The sequence below is a fragment of the Bos grunniens genome, chromosome 26 (assembly GCF_055505025.1).
Source record: "Bos grunniens cultivar Pamir isolate PY7600 chromosome 26, Bosgru_T2T1.0, whole genome shotgun sequence".
Taxonomy (NCBI): domain Eukaryota; kingdom Metazoa; phylum Chordata; class Mammalia; order Artiodactyla; family Bovidae; genus Bos; species Bos grunniens.
The window spans coordinates 37,880,238-37,892,042 of NC_141190.1; positions in this window are offsets into that span (position 1 = coordinate 37,880,238).

Below are 11,805 nucleotides of genomic sequence, written 5' to 3' on the forward strand. Positions count from 1 at the left end.
ACAGTGAAATGTGTCTCATGCCATGTTTGAGAGTCCCCACTTTAACAGGGCCTGCTCTCATGCTGTCTGTCAGTGAGGCCTCGGAACTACTCAAGTATGTCTCTAATTTGTGCTGGTCTCGGGAGAAGTATCAATAGTGAGAGATCACTTTCATAAGCGATATCATATCCTGATTGAGCATTGCCAGGGAGTCTTAGGCCACTTGGTGGTTGCACTGGCCTCAGATCCAATTACAGCTATAAAAGTGGTTTGCATTAGAAGTTCTGATTCTAGGATTTGATCATTATAAGTAGGATAAACCACCAAAAGAATGTGAATTGCCTTCACTAAAAGGATGTAATAACCCAGAGAATATCTTTCATATTTCAAATTCAGGAAATCCAGCATTGCTTTCCTCTCTGCAACTATCCCTTGAACACTAGTCACAGCAGCCAGGGTCTGCATTGGGTGGGTCTCTGGATCTTCTGGAGAGGTCAAAGCAACCCACTCCAGTACTCTTGCCTGGGATGAGTACTCCCATGGACAGAGAAGCCTGGTGGGCTACGGTCCATGGGGTCGCAAGAGTTGGACATGACGTAGAGACTAAACTACTACCATCACCTCCAGATCCTCCAGCAAAAGGGATTTTAGTTCTTGGATAGCCAAAGGGCCTTCCTACAGGGCCTCTTGCAGAGCTGACCATGAGAATAGAGATTCAGGGATGCAGTAGCCAAAGGCAGTTGTCCTGGGCTTGTGCTAAGTGCCCAGAGATTTGAAACGGTCCCCTGTCCACCTTCCCCTCCAACTGAACTCTTCCCAAAGGCTGTAATATTCCTGCCCAAAGCTGCCCAACTGTGGAGGCATTTATGTCCTCGATGTCCCGGCAAGGAGGTTAACAGGCAATACATCCACGCTGGATATTAAAGAAATCAGTTGTCCCTAAAGACTTTGAAAGGCCGTTAACCTGGCTGGCAGTTGTGAAAGGGCCCAGGCCACTTCAGAGTCTGTTCACAAGTATGATCTTCCATCTATTCCTTTCCCCATTTCAGAGCAATTTACCGACAAGCAACACACATGCCCTTGCTGTTCTCTGAGCTGGAATCCATGGCTTAGAAAAGGCTCAAATGGCTCAGAAGCATGGGTGGGAACCCCAGCTTTCCCTAGAGGTCCCTGGTTACCCAAGCACACCAGTCACCCCAGCTGTCTGTCAGCCTGATGATTGCTCATCCAATCCCCGCTCTGTTACTGTCCTGAAGATGCAGAGACGCCTGAGTCAGAAGACGGGAAGGCAGAGCTGGCGGCCCTTGTTCTCCATATTTTCCACCTCCCCACCCCCAGCCCCACCCCCAACACCCCCTCCCCCACTGCTGTCATGCCCAGTAAGGACGACCCAGTCATGGGACCTGGGAATGGGGCTCTCAGACTACTGACCAGGGTGAGCTACAGCCACGTGTCTTTGGCCGGGAAAGCTTTTTTGAGAAAGCAAAAGTATTTATATAAACAGTTCATGCTGGGAATTCGTTTGTGGCATAGAATTACTTCAAAGAGAAATCAATATATAAACCAGTAAAATGGTTTGCAGAGACTAGCAGTAGTGCCTCAACTGTTTGAAAGAAATTTTACTAGACATATTTGCGGCAAATTTTGGCATTTTACGAAAAGAACAACAGGTTTCATTTATTTGATTTTCCACAGCCCTGCAAATGCCCTTTCCTCCCTCCCTCTCCCCATTTTATCTTCCTCCCTCTCCCCCTCCCTTCTTCCCCCTCCGTCCCTTCCTCCCTTTCTCCTCTCCCTTCCCTCCTTCCCTCCCTTCTTCCTTCTTTATTTCCTTCCTCCCCTCCTTCCTTCCTTTCTTCTTTCCTTCCACCTCTTTCTGTAACTTTCCTTACCACCCTCTCTTATTTTTTTTAAGAAAGAAATTGCATCCTATTGTCTTCTTTCTAAGTAATGACATTATTTTAAAATCCAGAGTTGAGCTGCAAATGAAAATTCATTGTTGCCTTCTCCATAAGAGAACTTAAATGATTCTCCAATGTTAATTCAACTAAAGAATTGCCAAGTAATTTTTCTTTTTAACTGCAGAACATCATTTGTTATGAAACGATCCAATTCAGTGTGTGTGTGTGTGTGTGTGTGACTTCCAAATTCACTAAGAGGTTTGATTCTGAAGTTGGATCCACTGATTCTTACATAGAATAATATAAAGATTAAGAAGCCACCCCATCTACGGACCAGAGATTCAGCATCCAGTAACCCGTGGAGTATGCACCTCTCAGTCTACTTGCAGGGTGATAAGCAACACTCCTGGCTTGTGGAGCCCGGGGAATCCTGATCCTGATAACAGCACTCAGATGACAATGCAGGAACTCACAGGAGAGCCGGCGTCTCTTGCACTTAGCAGCTGTAATTCTGAGCACGTTATACAGACAAATCAGGCCCCCCACGTAATGTGCTTTCACCTCGCAGCAAGCCGCGTTTGAGTTCAGGGAGAGAAAAATGTGTATTAAGAGAGCAGGTTAAAAATCGACATTATCCCAGACTTTCATGAAATCAAAAATGATGGCCATGATGCTAAGTTATTATAATGTATTTATTACCAGGATTGCTTTCATATTTAACCAGTTTGGCCCATCTCGAGACCTGTTTTAAAATGCAGCACCTTGCCCACCTTTCCCATTTTCATATGAAAAACAGGAAAGCAAAAACTAATTTACTCAGAGAGACACAGAGCCTGTTTGCCCGTTTATCTCTTACAGACCACCCCTCAGTCCAATGTTGACAGTACATGATATTCCATTAATCTGCCTAATGAAAATTTAACCAGTGTTATAAACAAATAATTGGCTATTATCCTCTCAAAGATCCCGAATAAATTACTTCTGCTTATTTTCCCCCCTTCTCTCAGTGCTCAAAAGCTAGCCCTTTCTGATGGATGTCACAGGGAGAGGGAAGGGGAGCATCCATCCCATCTCATTCCAGTGTGCTGGCAACCGCTGTCATTGTCATGGACAGATTATCCTGGGAACACGGGGATGGACCACAATGAGGGGTGGGCGAGAGATGACCAGCTTGGCCCATCTTTAGGAACCACTTACTACATCTCAAATATCTCCACACTCCCCGCCTCCCCGCCAACTTTCCCCCTGTTCTTGTCTTTTCTCTCCCTTCCATTAGATTTTCCTTCCTCCCCGTTCCTATCCTCTGAGTTCTTTCAAGAATCTTCATCTCCCCTTCTCAGCTCAGCCACACGCCCAGCAGCCCATCCACTGAGTCCTCTTACTTAAGCTTCTCTGTTGTAATCTTCACAACACAAGGTCTGCTTTCAAATGGAGTGCCCAGTGCCAAAACGGTTGGCACACACTATGCTGAATAAGTCAAGGAAACTATTTGGATAAGGGACAGACTCTGTTTGTAGCATTATATTGAATCAGGCAAATTGAAGGAATCTATTTCAAGTCATTATTGGTAAAAAGCAGCCGCACCTCCAGAGTCCCACGTTAAAATTAGAATGACTCAGCTAAGTGGCAGGGAATTGAAAAGAAGAATCTGAGCCTGTACTCAGGATATTGCACTGGTTTTCTTAATTTAATCATCTATCTTCTTGACTAGATCACAACTGTTTTTTAAAGGGATTATGTCTTGCTCATCTATTTCATTGCCATGTAATATGTAACAAAGTGAATGAATGAATGGATAAATGTAAACTTTGTGGGCTTCTTTAAGAAAATTTCCTCTTAGGAGCAAAGGTAACAAAACTATTAGAACAATAGCTATAAATTAAAAAAAATTTATAATAAGTCTCTTTTCTTAAAGCCCTTAGATTTCCCAATACCCACAATTCAAGTCCCACAGTTTATGTTGCAAGCTGCAAAAATGAATTGAAACACCACCTACCTTTTCTCTTAAATGCTTAGTAAAAAAATCACTGTTCATTATGAAACAGTATAAAAGAGCAGAGAGTGGTGATTCTCACGTTGTGGTTATCAGTCTTTAGAATGCAAAGGTCATCTAGGAAGTGGTTTGGATGCCATGGACTTAGGCATCTGCTACTGTAGTAAGGAGATTCCCATGTAAGTGGTCAGTGGACAGCTTCTTAAGAAATGCTGCCCTGATGGGAGCTTAGCATATTTGGGAGTCACCTAGAGCTTCTTATTAGGCTGGGGCTTCCAGAGACTCTGAGCAAAAGGTTTACATCTTCGAGAAGGTCCCTGAACTTGGTCCTGGACTGGAGGAGGGGAAAGAGGGAGCTGTCATCTCCCACCCTAGCCCCAGTGGCCACTTCAGCCAGTGAACCTCCACGATGAGTCTTCACCTGATGTTGTTCATTTCATCCATGGACCAGTCCAGCTTGCAGGTGAGTCTGGCACTTAAGAGCAACATTAGGACTGGAAATCCGGAATTAGAACTCAATCAACAGTCTCAATAATTTGGTAGTTTCTTCCAAAGTGTAAGTTTCCAATAAATGCTTGCTCAGATTCACAAGTCTGTAGCACATTCATCCCAGTGGAAAGATACTACCGAGTGAGCAACATGGGTGCTGATATGTTTCACATTCATCATCTCATTTGAGCTGTGCAATGACCTTCTGAAGATGCGATCAGAGTTCAGTTTCTCATCCAACAGATGTGAGAGCTGAGGCCCAGAGCAGCTGGATGAGAAGCAGCAGCAGGAATTCTTAGTTAAGAGCAGCGTGATAGAGTCAGATGGAGACTACAGGGCAGGTAGGGCATTGGGTTATCAGGATGGCCTTGGGAAGGATGGAAAAGATGAGATCCCTTCCCAGACACTAAGTCAATGTGGATGGACATCAGTAGGCCTGTTGAGTTGGTAACTTTACCATGTACACTAGTGGTGTGTTTCCAGGGATGGGACCTCGCTCTGACATCCCAGCATTGAGGTCTCATCACTACTACTGCTAAATTTGCAAAGCTGCCTCTCAGAGTGGTTGAGACAGCATATGTAAAGCATGTGGCCTGACCCGCAGAATGGGGCTGGGTTACTGATAGCTGCTATTATGGTAATTATTGTTCTGACCTCAGAAACATGTACTCTGCCCTCTGGGGTAGTCCAGCCAGGCCCAGTACGAGGCAAAATTGCAAAGCAGGTGTGATCATCCCAGGGCAGAGGGCTTTCTGGTGCCTTCAGATCCCGCAGCTGGCATTATGGCCCCACAAGCCTGCACCAAACCCTGCTCTAATCACCAGCGAGGCCACTGTGGGAACTGGTCTCAAACAGGGAGAAAATTCCTAGAGAGAGGTTGGAGGTTACTTTATAAACTTCTGGAGAAGCTATTGGATTGGAGAGTGTCTAATGGACAGAACATTTACTTGGCTTGGTCTAGGCTTCTAGGGTGGCACAAGTGGTAAAGAACCCAGCTGCTATTGCAGGTAGTTGGAAGAGACATAGGTTCCATCCCTGGGTGGGTAAGAGCCCCTGCAGGGGGGCATGGCAACCCACTCTAGTCTTCTTGCCTGGATAATTCCATGGACAGAAGAGCCTGGCAGGCTACAGTCCACAGGGTCACATAGAGTCAGAAATGACTAAAGTGACTTAGCAGGCACATGCCTGCAGGCTTACAGGCAAAATCTGAATTTCACTGGAAAATAGACAGTTTTCTCCAGTGATCTCAAAAGCAAAGACACCAAATAATTTGATTTCTGATAATCAGTTTTTAAAAATTAAATAAAATATAGCTTAAGTTAGAGATGAAAATACAATAATTCCCCTTGAATTAGTAATCACTGGGCTTCCCTGGGGCTGAGCTGATAAAGAATCCATCTGCAATGTGGGAGACCTGGGTTCGATCCTGGGTTGGGGAGATGCCCTGGAGAAGAGGATGGCTACCCACTGCAGTGTTCTGGCCTGCAGAATCCCATGGACTAGTCCACGGGGTTGTAAAGAGTAGGACACGACTGAGTGACTTTCACTTTAGTAATCATTAAATCATTCCCATGGGTATCAGCAAGAGAAGCAGAGGTAACTCATGGGTGCAATTGGCTGCAATTCTAGAGAAGCCTGTGGGATTCACTGTCTAGCTCCTGACGTCGACATAATTAGTGGCCACTGGATGATAATGTATCACCTGTGGTTGCTGTTGTGACAATGACTGAGCTAGACTGTGCACAAGGGGAAGAAATCTAAATGGAATTAAGTTCTCCTGTTTCCTCTTATCCCCTCCCTGGTCTGATCAGAACTGGGGTGGCATGTGGTACCCACCACGTGCAATGGTCCCTTCTGTGCAATCCACCAACCACGTCCATCAGTCTACTGGGGTTTCTGAATACAATGCCAATCATTTGAAGGTCATATCTTAGATCTAGTACAAATCTGTGGCTGCCTCATGAGAACCCATCCTGCAGAGTCACTCCAGCAGCCCAATTCAGGATGACTTGAATATCGATCAAAGGAATGATCCTTGGCAATTTTTCTTCTCTCATCCTGTGGCTCCAAAAACTGGGAAAATTTGTGAGCATCACTGGTCAAGAGATAGAGCATAGATATGTCGCCTTGGGAAATTATTCTTCCAACATGCTGAGCGTGAGCATCAGAATAATACTAATAGAGATAATATTCATTGTGCACTTTCCATATGCCAGGTACTGTTCTAAGTCCCTCTGTGTTCATTAACTCACGACCTCCTTTTGAGGTCAGCACTGGTACCATCCTGAGTTTACAGATGAGAAAGCTGAGGCGTGTATTAGGTGACTTGTCCTAAACTACCGGGGAGGGGACAGTAGGGTCAGGATTAAACTGAGGCTGTCTGCCTCCGGTGCCCGTGTGCTTTGTCATGGCACTAAACTAGGTTTTTAATCACTTTAGACGACATCTCCTTCCAAATGTCTGTTCTATAGATTCTCTGGGAGAACCCTACTTTTAGAAATGCTAGAATTGGAGTTTTTTCCTTCCTCTGGTAACGAAGTGCCAAGAATGTATCAGGGGCACGTGATGATTGCCCAGAAACCACACAGCCTATCGTATGTCATTCCTCGTAATTTATTTTTATGAGAACAGTTAAGTGGTATCAGCATTTTGTAAGCATGTATTTATATTTGTTAATTTAATTTATGCAAATGCATCATTTATGTAAATCATACACAGATCCACATCAGGATATCTTTAGTGAAATTACATGATCAAGATATTTAGGGATCTAACGTATATAATCAGAGAATGCAAATTATTTTTACTGCATGTTCTTTATGCCATTAAGTTCATAAAACGTCAACAGTCTGGTTTTACTAAAGCTTGCCTGGCAGTGTCTTGGATGCTTTGGCCTTTATTTCCTTCTTGCTCCATTTCATTGCTTCTTTGATGACCAGCTCAGGCCAAGGTATTGCTGTTGTTGTTGTTGTTCGGTCACTCAGTCGTATCTGACTCTTTGCGACCCCATGGATTGCAGCACACCAGGCTTCCCTGTCCTTCACTATCTCCCAGAGTTTGCTCAAACTCATGTCCATTGAGTCAGTGATGCCATCCAACCATCTCATCTTCTGCTGCCCCCTTCTCCTCCTGTCTTCAATCTTTCCCAGCATCAGGGTTTTTTCCTGTGAGTGAGTTGGCTCTTTGCATCAGGTGGCCAAAGTGTTGCTGAGAGACATGGAATTGCAACTGAAGCAACATTGGAAGCCCCGCATTTTTGTCCTCTTCTGAGGGGTGGGTGAGGTTACAGTGTTATAAACACAATACTGTATATGATAGCTGTCCCAGGGCTTCGGGCTTTATCCATCCAGATAATGGTGCCCTCATTACCCCTTCGTGGTGCTGCTAGGCAGCTGTCATGAATAATAAGATAGTGAAGTCGCTCAGTCGTGTCCGATTCTTTGCAACCCCATGGAGAGTAGCCAACCAGGCCCCTCTGTCCATTGGATTTTACAGGCAAGAACTGGAGTGGGTTGCCATTTCCTTCTCCACATGAATAATAAGCCTACCCCTAAATCTGGACCGTCTGTTCTGAGTTTCTGGCATGTTGCTTCAACAGGAGGTGAGATTTTTTATCTCATTTCCATGACTTTATATCTGATTCTGGGATGGGAGAGATGTATCTAATACTGCGAGCCTTAAGAATCGAAGATGGTCAAGGGTGGTAGGGATCACTGTTTGTACTCATGCTAGTAAGACAAGAAAATGGGAGTTAGGGGAAGACCTGACATGATCTTCCAGTGATCACATCTCAAAATCCAGAACATTCAGCTGTGCACCTACAAGAGCCAACGTTGCTTTTTGCAGTGGAAGCTGAAAATGTCACCTTCACAGTAAAAACTTATGATCATCACCAGCTGTCTTCCCTACTCCCCTGTGTTACTTATGGGAACCATTGACCACCACTAAACATATACATAAATTCTTGTTTCTCCTCACCCTGGAGCCTGCTACATAGGGTTGCCCCTATGAGAAGCAATGAAACAACACTCATGGAGCATGTGTCTTTCTGGCCTTCCTTTTGTAGCTCACATTTGGAAATCTTGTTGATTTTCTGACCATAATATCTGTGGGTGTCTGACATGTCTCTATGGGTCATCCAGGTGCCCTGACTTTTATGTCAATTTCAGGGGCCTGGAAGATAACTCTGCCCTCAGGACTCAGAAAAACTTTTTGTATACCTCATGGCCTGTATTTTCAGCCCTTATATATCATCCAAATTTGGAGAAAATCTAACAGTTTTTGTGTAAATTGGATTATAGACAGAAACAATTTGAATGTAGATTGTATCTCTATTAGAGTAAGCACTTAATAGACTTTTTTAAGAAAGTCACATCACCATTATTTGAGATATTCACAAAGGAATTTCCAACCCACCCTGAGTTCCTGTGGTGGGGTGGAGGGTGGGCAGCTCAGGGCATAGCTACTGGTTCTTCATGGAAAACAACACAGTATTCATACTTTTCTAAATGGAAAGAGCATCTACTTTTAGCTCAGACCCTAAGAGAAATGCAGAAATGCAAATGAGGACAGGGGACCCTGGGCCATTGGATCAGGGCTGCAGCAAAGGACACTTGCTGCCCTCAGGAGCCAGAAGGCAGGCAGTCAGCCTCACATGCAGCACTTAGTGGGGATGAAGGGAGCCTCCCCATTCCTACAGCCATGGCCAAAGGCTCAGTCGCTCAGTCGGGTTTGACTCTTCGTGGTCCCATGGACTATAGCCTGCCAGGCTCCTCTGTCCATGGGATTCTCCAAGCAAGAATACTGGAGTGGGTTGCCATGCCTTCCTCCAGGGGATCTTCCTGACCCAGGGATCGAACCCATCTCTCTCATGTCTCCTGCATCAGCAAGTGGGTTCTTTAGTGGTACCTGGGAAGCCCCAAGGATGGTATACAGAATGACAATCGAGTGTTTGAGAAATCGGAGGTACAGAGCTTGGTCTCTGTCTGAATCAGATAAAAAGTAGCCTTGAATCTTAGCTGCTTCTTAGTTTTGTCCTTTTCTTTCTGCTAGCCAGAATTCCTGGAGAAGGCAATGGCACCCCACTCCAGTACTCTTGCCTAGAAAATCCCATGGATGGAGGAGCCTGGTGGGCTGCAGTCCATGGGGTCGCTAGAAGTCGGACATGACTGAGCGACTTCACTTTCACTTCTCACTTTCATGCATTGGAGAAGGAAATGGCAACCCACTCCAGTGTTCTTGCCTGGAGAATCCCAGGGATGGGGGAGCCTGGTGGCTACCGTCTATGGGGTCGCACAGAGTCGGACACAACTGAAGTGACGCAGCAGCAGCAGCAGCAGCCAGAATTCCTGTCTCTCCTCTTCACCTGGTCAATTTCCACTTATCATGAACACGTGTCAATTGCCACCTATGTCTCCCTCCCTCCCTCCCTTCCTTCTCTGGGCTGCTCTTAACAGTGACCAGACCTTCCAGCACACTCTCCCCACCACACTTCTGCAATTGCCCATCCAGTCCTGGGCACTTAGAAGTCATTTAACAAACACTTACTGACTTGATGGATGAATGTTTCTGTGTTTGTCTTCTATGCCCCTTGGAGCTGTGATTTCCTCAACAGCACAGATCATCTTAGCCAACTCTGTGTCCCCAGAACCCTGCATGTGTTTTGGGCAGAAAATATGTTTCTGAATAACTGAGTGAGTTCTCTTAAGATGGTAGACAGAATTCTCAGAAAATGGTCATCCATAGCATATTTGGACTAAAAGGTTTATTTTTCAGGGAGAGAATTGGGAAATAGCAATTTTTTCCTGAGAAAATTGGGAACAACATTTCCACTGCAATTTTAGCAAAAGAGTACAGTTTAAGAAAAAAAATAGATATACCTTGGGAGGGAATGTAACTTTGCCTGGACCTGCCTCACACTTAAGCGATGATTGTTTGTTATAAATAAACACATGCATCATTTATTTTTAGCCTTTTATAATCTCCTTTGGGCTCTGCTTTTTCAGCAAAGGTCAAGAAATAAGGAAATAAATGATATTTTGGAAGTCAATTCTCTTTCCTAGGGGAGCTCAGGTGGTGAATAGCATCCTACCTGCCTTCAGCCTCTGGCTCCTAACCTCTCACTGATTGTTTCGTGTATCCTTACAAGTCAGTGAATCTCATGAACCACATCTAGGTCCAGTTTTTGTACAGAAGAGTGATTAAATATGACCAGAACATTTTAATTCAAGGAGACCTGTTCTCTAACTAAAAAAAGAGGATGGTTCACAATTTCCACACTTGCTTCCCAGAGTGGATTCATTTTCAAGTGAGGAGCCAGCATTGTCTTGTCACAGAGCCTCCAGTGAGCTGCTGTCAGTTGATGGGCAGCTGTCTTATTCCTTTTCCTTTCCTGTTTACATTTTTTTTTTAATGTAGAAAACTTGTATCTTGCTTCTCTTAACCTTCTGACTGCAGGCTAAACAAATAATTGGAATTTTTAAATATATGACCAATATGAAGTATAAGAAAAGGCAGTTTTGACATTAGTCAATGCCCAGTTAAAGCTCAACATTCAGAAAACTAAGATCATGGCATCCGGTCCCATCACTTCATGGGAAATAGATGGGGAAACAGTGGAAACAGTGTCAGACTTTATTTTTGGGGGCTCCAAAATCACTGCAGATGGTGATTGCAGCCATGAAATTAAAAGACGCTTACTCCTTGGAAGGAAAGTTATGACCAACCTAAATAGCATATTCAAAAGCAGAGACATTACTTTGCCAACAAAAGTCCGTCTAGTCAAGGCTATGGTTTTTCCAGTGGTCATGTATGGATGTGAGTGTTGGACTGTGAAGAAGGCTGAGTGCTGAAGAATTGATGCTTTTGAACTGTGGTGTTGGAGAAGACTCTTGAGAGTCCCTTGGACTGCAAGGAGATCCAACCAGTCCATTCTGAAGGAGATCAGCCCTGGGATTTCTTTGGAAGGAATGATGCTAAAGCTGAAACTCCAGTACTTTGGCCACCTCATGCGAAGAGTTGACTCATTGGAAAAGACTCTGATGTTGGGAGGGATTGGGGGCAGGAGGAGAAGGGGATGACAGAGGATGAGATGGCTGGATGGCATCACTGACTCGATGGACATGAGTCTGAGTGAACTCCGGGAGTTGGTGATGGACAGGGAGGCCTGGCATGCTGCGATTCATGGGGTCGCAGAGTTGGACACGACTGAGCAACTGAACTGAACTGAGTTTTGGTCTGAGTTGTAAAACACCAATCAAGTAGGTTTCAGCAGCTCCATGTAGCTCACCCAGAGCAGCGTTAATCCAGGGGGAGGAGGATGCAAGGTCTAGTCCAAGTACAGGCCCCTCTGCAAAGTGCCATCTCTCTTGGACTTGACTGAAACTTCTGAGCTTCCCTGGATGCAGAGAGGTGGGTGGTTCATGGTACTAGCATCTAGATAGG